Genomic DNA, 7978 nt, shown 5'->3' on the forward strand with positions numbered 1-7978 from the left:
TCTGGTAGCGGTCGTTGAGGAACGAGCCGAGAACGCTTCTTCCCCTAAGTGAAGAACCTGCTATGTTCAAATTTCTGAACCCTTTGGGCCAGATACCCATCCTCGGGAAGAGATGTCATGTCCTCCGAACACAAGATTAGGCATTGAGCCCGGAAGCCACCTGGACCTTCCTGGTCCTGAACTGGTGACCTCGGAGATTCTTCAAGTTCCGGATTCAACCTTGGGTCACGATTCGGGTTTTAGCCCGCCCACCCACCACAATCAATATTCCCCAAGTAATTCAAGCCTTTCAGACATATGTGACCTAATGTATGTGCGGCAGCAACCTCATGAAACAGTCCATCACTTTTGGGCCAGATTCCTCCTTGTTAAAAACAAGATTAAAGAGTGTTGCGCCAACGAAGCGGTTTCAGTTTTTTGTCGTAACTGTATGGACGAGGGAATTCTCAACGCCCTCAACCGCCGTCGCATACAACACTTTACAGAATTGGCACACATAGTACAGAAGTACTGCGACGGAAAGCGCATGGAAAGCCCAGACAACCTGGTGGGAACCCCCTGCCTTTAAGCAGCCCACCGTATGGGAAAAATGAATGCACCCTTACGAGGCATCCAAACACAAGCCCATCGATAAGAAATACAAACCCTTCATGGGATATAGAACCATCCTTGACGAACTGCGCGACAAGCCCTGTCAGATACATACTACGCCGAGCACCGAACCAACGCATAGCCTTCGGGCATGTGGGGTACTCCGGTAGGTGGCTAAGTGCGGTGAGGCTATCCTCACCAGTACTACTCTAGAGAAGCATTCTTCGGAGGATGAAGATCTCAATGTCTTTACGGTCTTGTAGACCTTCTCTTCAAACAATCGGCACAAAAGGGCGCTCTGTGACGTCGCCGAAGTCAACCAAGTAACTGCAATGAACCCTTGGAATGATACGGCCATAACTTTCACTTCCGCCGACGAACCAAGGGCCCGATCAGTCCGAGCACCAGCCGCCTTGGTCTTAAACCCAATTGTGGATGGATTTCGACTCACCAAAGTGCTCATGGATGGCGGTAGCAGACTTAACCTCCTCTACGAAGATACGCTCGACAAAATGCAAATGGACAAGAACCGCATCGAGCAAAGCAGTACCACCTTTCGAGGCATTATCCCGAGTCAAGGAGCATGATGCTCGAGGAAAATTAAACTTGATGTCGTATTTGGCATGCCTAAGAATTACAAGTCCGAAGAGTTGCTCTTCCATGTGGCCCCTTTCAATAGTGGATATCACGCCCTCTTGGGGCGGGACGCCTTCGCACGCTTCCAAGCCATACCCTAGGGCCCAATGGAGTAATCACGATCACCAGTGATCCGGATATAGCACTCCGCGCTGAAAACAAACCACATCTTTGGCTCTCAAGAGCACTATCCGAGGCCCTCGCGGCCGAAGAACTTACCACTCCGCGTTCCATAGTGGATAAAGACGATGTAATCCTCGATAAGAGGCCCAAATCCACCTCTTTGAAACCAGCAGATGAAATAGTCAAATTTCAAGTGCAGCCGACGGATCCTAACAAAACAACATCCATTGCAGCACAACTGGACCCGACGGTCCACGCTTCCCTACGAGTGTTTTTGCATGAAAATTGTGATATCTTTGCCTGGCACCCTTCGGACATGCCCGGAATCCCACGCAGACTGGCCGAACATAGCCTCAACATAATGAAGGGGTTCAAACCAGTCAAGCAAACGCGGCGGTGACTTTCTGAACCCAAACGACAAGCTATGGGGGAGGAGCTAGCCAATCTACTTGAGGCTGGGTTCATTAGAGAAATCAAGCACCTGGACTGGCTAGCAAATTTGGTCATGGTGCCGAAGAAGGATAAATCCTGGCGCCTTTGTGTCGACTTCAAGGACCTCAATAAGGCTTGCCCTAAGGACCCCTTTCCGTTGCCCCACATTGACCAAATTATTGATGCAACTGCACGACACGACTGATTGTGTTTCCTCGATGCCTACTCCGGATACCATCAGATTAAGATGAAGGAGTCTGACCAGGCCGCAATGGCATTTATTACCTTGTACGGGCCTTTCTGCTTCAACACTACGCCCTTCGGGCTCAAAAACGCTGGCGCCACTTACCAACACATGATTCAAACATGTCTGGAAAAACAAATTGGCAAGACAGCGGAGGCATATGTGGACGACGTGGTCATCAAGACTAAACATGTCAAATCATTGGTGGACGATTTATGCCTCACATTTGACAACCTCTAAACATATGACATACAGATCAATCCGGAAAAATGTGTCTTCGGTGTTCCAGTCGGGAAACTGCTCGGGTTCATTGTTTCCAATATAGGAATCGAAGCAAACCCAGCCAAAATCTGATTCCTGTCACAATTGGCAACACCAACAGACTTAAAGCAGGTCCAAAAACTAGCTTGGTGTGTGCCAGCCCTAAGCCGCTTCATCTCCAGATTGGAAGAAAAGGTGCTACCACTTTATCGACTGCTCCGATGCATCGACCACTTCGAATGGACGGTCGGGGCACTAGTACGCGTCGGGGCTATACAAACGGTTTTTAACCCCTTTTCATGACAACATTTGGAACCGTCGCCTAGTGAGTGACGGCGATAGGGGGGGTCCTTCCCACACGACCCAGAAACCATCGGGGATATGCCCTCCTGGCACACACGCTCAGCAAAATGAGGTCGTGTGCGACCGGTGAGCGCTCAAATACGGAAATACATACAGTACAACTAAAAAATACAATTATACATGAGAAATTGTTTTCGGTCACAAATACACCCCATACAGTCAGTCCCCGCTAAACGTTTCCGTTCGTACGTACATCCCACACAGTCACTCCAAGGAAAACGTTTTCGTTCACAAGTAGATCACACGCAATTTTTCCCGTTAAATCGTTTGTGATAGTGTTGCCATTGCACATGATATTAAAAAATTTATTGTTTGCATTACTGAATGCATCACACATGGTCCGTAGAAGAAACTGTGTGGCAAAGGCTGTCCATCACACATAGTTTTTAGGTGGTAAATGTTTGCGCAAGGTGGCCTAACGCAAAGAATTTTCAAGAGAAAGTCGTGTGTGATTGTTCATTGGTCCAACACGGTTTATTCCTATAAACTGTGTGCGTTGCCTGAGGTCATCGCCCACGGTATTTTTCAATAACCGTTTGCAATAGCAAAACCCAATTAGCATGCTAATTCGCCATTAGCAGGCTAATTGCCCTATTATTAATAATCCTTTTATTAATCTAATTGACATTCATATTAAGCAAATAATATATTTCATTTCCATATTAAGGAAGCAGAATTTCATAATTGAAATACATCAGAGTACAACATGATATAGATTCAACACTCAGCTACCCCATTACACAACTGCACCAGCACCAAGTTTCAGATGCAACATGTAGAACCTTTCTAAATTAGCATCATAGACGGTATATAGACAGATGCATCTCATCTGGAAAACTGCTGAAGTGGAAGGCGGATATTGAGCCTTCATTCATGTTGAAGGTCTTTGCAACTTTAGGCCAGTGCCTGTGGAAGATTGACCGTCCGTCCTTCGTCCTCTTCAGGAACACTTCAATATTGAACAATGGGTGTTGTATGAAAACCTTCCTCGCCTCCTGACCATAGAGGTGGTTTGAGAGGTAATCATCAGTGAACTGCTTTGGAAAGGCCTGAAAACAAGGATGTGCATAAATATCTTCTCTATATTGGAAATGGGGCAAAGGAATAAAAAAGGCAAGGTATAATAGTTAGTACCATCTTGTAGTGAACTGACGTCTTCTTCATTGTGGAGACAAAGATCTTGTTGTTTTTTGTCGCTAATTTCTTTATCCTAACAATCTTTCTAAGTTTCTTGATTTGATTGATATTCATGGACAACTCATTTCGAACAGTGGGTCAAAACCTCTGACAGCAGGACCTACATGTGCAAGACCAAATTGTTAAAAACCTAAATATTACAATGGTTCCTACAATTGCACAATAATGTGCAATTAGACAATAGACCATGCACGTGCTAACCTCAATTGTAAACCTCAGTGCTTCCCATGGTTTCCCTGCAACACATATAAGGTAGTTAGTCATCAGGTTAAGTATGGGTTCGCATGCTATCAGTAAAATATGTTGATGAAAAATAAGCACATTGCAAATTCATCAGATTAATTCAAGCCACATGGAAAACCCATTTATCCAAACCAAGCATGATTAAGAACTAGGAATTATAGCACTTGCATATATTTCTCATGTATTAAGTGCAACCAAATTCGATTTATTCCTCACATGCACAACAATACAAAATTCTACCCATGACAATTAGACACCGCATTGCAGAATTGAACCAAGCAGTTAACTAAACACCACAACAAATGAACCAAACATTAACTGAACACCACATTGCACAATATAACATAATCCTAATAGAAGATCAGACAGTTAACCAAACCAAGCATGCTTAACAACTTGGAAATATACCAATTCCTCACATGGTATACAATAACAGAATGCACCCACAAATATTGAACAATGCATTGTAGAATTGAACCAAACAGTTAACTAAACACCACAACACAAATGAACCAAACGTTAACAGAGCACCCCATTGCACAATGTATAACCAAACCTAGCATGTTGACAACTTGGAAATATAGCAATTGTATTTGTTTCTCATGTATTTTGTAAAGATAAATTTGATTTATTTCTCACATGGAAGACAATACAAAATTGCAGCCTAAAGAATTGAACATCACATTTGCAAAATTGAACCAAATAGTTAACTGAAGATGACAACTAATTAACAAAACAATTAATAAGTGAGCGCCACACTACATGACATATAGAACATATACACTAGAGCAACAGATTGCATGGTAAAATTAGATATAAAATTCACTAGAATTTGTGAAGGAAAGGCAGGAGCAGCACATGCAACGGGTAAACCGAGCATGCTTAACCGTCATAGCTAGCAAATGGCAAGGTGCTCCTCCAAGATCTGGGGGTCGGCACGAATGGCAGCCATCGTGACTTCATCCGCGCCTGCGGCCGCGATTTGCTTCTCCACTGCCAAATGCTCCTTGAGATCCTGGCTATACTGCGTGCACCATGGCTTAGGGTGGCGCTTATTTGGTGGAGGGGTCGGTGATTTGGGTGGAAGGTGTCGCGCTCGCACCGGCGGTCGGGGTATGTTGGATGTGGAAGGAGGAGGAGGATGGGGGTCGGGTGTGGATTACCTGCCTGGATAGACGAAACCGAGCAGCGTGAAGGGGGGTCACCGACGAGGAGGCGGCGCTGCAAGCAAGGAGTGAAGGTTTCAACTTGGAAAGGAAGATGGAAATAGGGGAAATGTTGCTTTTGGTAAGGGGAGGGGGCGGGGAGGTAGATATTTCCGTGGAATCCAAAAATTTGGAATCGCTTCAGCGAAACAACTGGCGCGCAAAGTGTCATCAGACACGGTCCCTTATTTAGAACTGTGTACGATATGTGAACATCACAAATGATTAAGATAGCTTAACCCGTGTGTGATGAGTTTGAACGTCAACATTTTTGGTTTGAATTTCCATGGTTAAAGTGGTCATCCACGTCATTGCATAATTTGGGTACACAAAGGAGACTATAGCACACCCACACTTCTTAATCGAGCAAGTTCAGCAATTAAATAGAGTTAGCTGACCAAAACATTACTCTAACAAATTAAAGACCAACGCTCTTAATTAAGCAAAACAAAGAGCACTGCTACGGCTGGTGCTCGTCGATCTCCACTGCCGCCTCCATGTCCAGCTCGTGCCCGATGGTCCCCTGGGGAAGGGTATCCATGGCATCCATCGCACCATACTCTGCAAGCATCTTTCCATCTGCGTTCGCCATCTCTTCAGAAAAGGCTACCACGAGCTGGGCGTCGGCGACCATGATCTGGGCTTGGACGGGCTCCATCGTCGCAAGGTATGCGGCGGAGGAACGGACAACTGCTCGAACGCTCTCAGCGATTGCCAGCTCTTTGGCCGTGGGTTGCCGACCGTTGTCAGAGAAGCTTCGTTCGATTTGTGTGGTGACCGCCACGAGCTAGGCGTGGGCGGCCTCGACATGGTCGTGGGCAGCCTCCATCAGGGCTAAGGCCGTCCCTACGGAACAGACAACTACTGTGCCGCTCTCGCCAGTTGCTATCCCCGAGGCAGATGTTCCTGCCGGCATCTAAGAAGCAACAATGGCCGTTTGGGCTGCCTTGGCCACCCGGTCGCAGATTGTAGCCGCGCTCATGCACCTTGTTAGCACACGCATGGCGACTGCGGCCGTGCTCTCGCCGGAGTGGGCCACTGAAGTTGACCTCACGACGCGGGTCCACGTGCCCATCTTTCACCGGTGATGATTGAACAATGAAATGATATTTGGGGAGCGAGCTAGTGTGCTTGAGACACCGGCTGTGGACTGTAGCCAACGCACCTTCTTGCGTAAGCCGTAGGCGTACTATACACCGACGGTGCTCCAGGATATTTTGTGCTGCATCTCACACGGTTGGTGATAATAAACTGTGTGTGATCTACTTGATTTTTCATCTTCATTTGAATTACATAATGGGGTCTGAGGGGCAATGGACGGTGTTTGAATTGCTACACCTTTTATCTGCAGTGAACATGCAACAATATGTGTGTCGTAAAAGAATTGGAATTATTCAGGGTTCGTTTGAACATTTTGTACATTAAATTGGTTTTCTAGCCATTTCAGGTGCACAATTCAAAATTAAACTACATACACATGCTCCGGTGCACCAACGTGGGTTGTAAAATCATATATGTGTCCATGGGTTTATGGGTATTTCCTATGCAAGAAATGGGGATGAAATTCGAACACCACGACACCATGGCTCTCTGGCAAACGTCGACATACTCGCTTTTGTAATTCTAGTAAATCCAAAATTTGTCCGAAATTCATGAAACTTAGCATGCTATCATGGAGTGGCATCAACATGCCATGGTAAAATTTTTGTCCCATTTGGGGCAGGTTTGGGGTATAAGCTTCTCATAAACCAGAGCTTCTCACAACAAGTCTAATGGTTTCGATAGGGAATGTTTCACCTTTCTGGACGAAACGATATCTGTTGCCTCTTCTCGATTTCAATTTTTTTCCTAGTGTCAACATAAAACAACGGGAGTGTTGTGTCAATTTTTGGGATTTTTCAGGGTTCGCTTGGACATTTTTATACATTAACTGAGTTTTCTATGCATTCATGTGCATGATTCAAATTTGAACTACATCCACATGCTCTAACGCATATAAATTAGTTGAAAATTCAAATCTGTGTCCTTGGTTGCCTGCTTAGGTCCCATGGAAGAAATGGGAATGAATGTCAAACACCCTGCCACCGTCACTCGGCCGCAAACATTGAGATACCTAGTTTTTAAATTCTAGTAAATCCAAAGATTGTGTGAAATTCATGAAACTTGGCATGTTGTCATGGAGCGGCATCAACATGCTGTGGTAAATTTTTTTGTCCCATTTGGGGCAGGTTTCGGGATATGCTTCTCACAACAAGCATGATGGTTTCGGTAGGGAACGTCCCACCTTTGGGGATGAAATGATATCCATTGCCTCTTATTGCTTTCAAATTTTTTCTCATGTCAACATAGAACAACAGGAGTGTTGTGTCAATTTTTGTGATTTGTCGGGGTTTGTTTAGACATTTTTATGCATTAACTGAGTTTTGAATGCATTTACGTGCATAATTCAAATTTGAACTACATGCACATGCTCTAGTGCATATAAATTGGTTGAAAAATCAAATCTGTGTCCTTGGGTGCATGCTTAGGTCCCATGCAAGAAATGGGAATGAATGTCAAGCACCCTGCCACCGTCACTCGGTCGCAAACATTGAGATACTTTATTTTTAAATTCTAGTAAATCCAAAACTCATCTGAAATTCATGAAACTTGGCATGCTATCATGGAGCAGCATCAACATGCC

The sequence above is a fragment of the Triticum urartu genome, chromosome 5 (assembly GCF_003073215.2).
Source record: "Triticum urartu cultivar G1812 chromosome 5, Tu2.1, whole genome shotgun sequence".
Classification (NCBI taxonomy): Eukaryota; Viridiplantae; Streptophyta; class Magnoliopsida; order Poales; family Poaceae; genus Triticum; species Triticum urartu.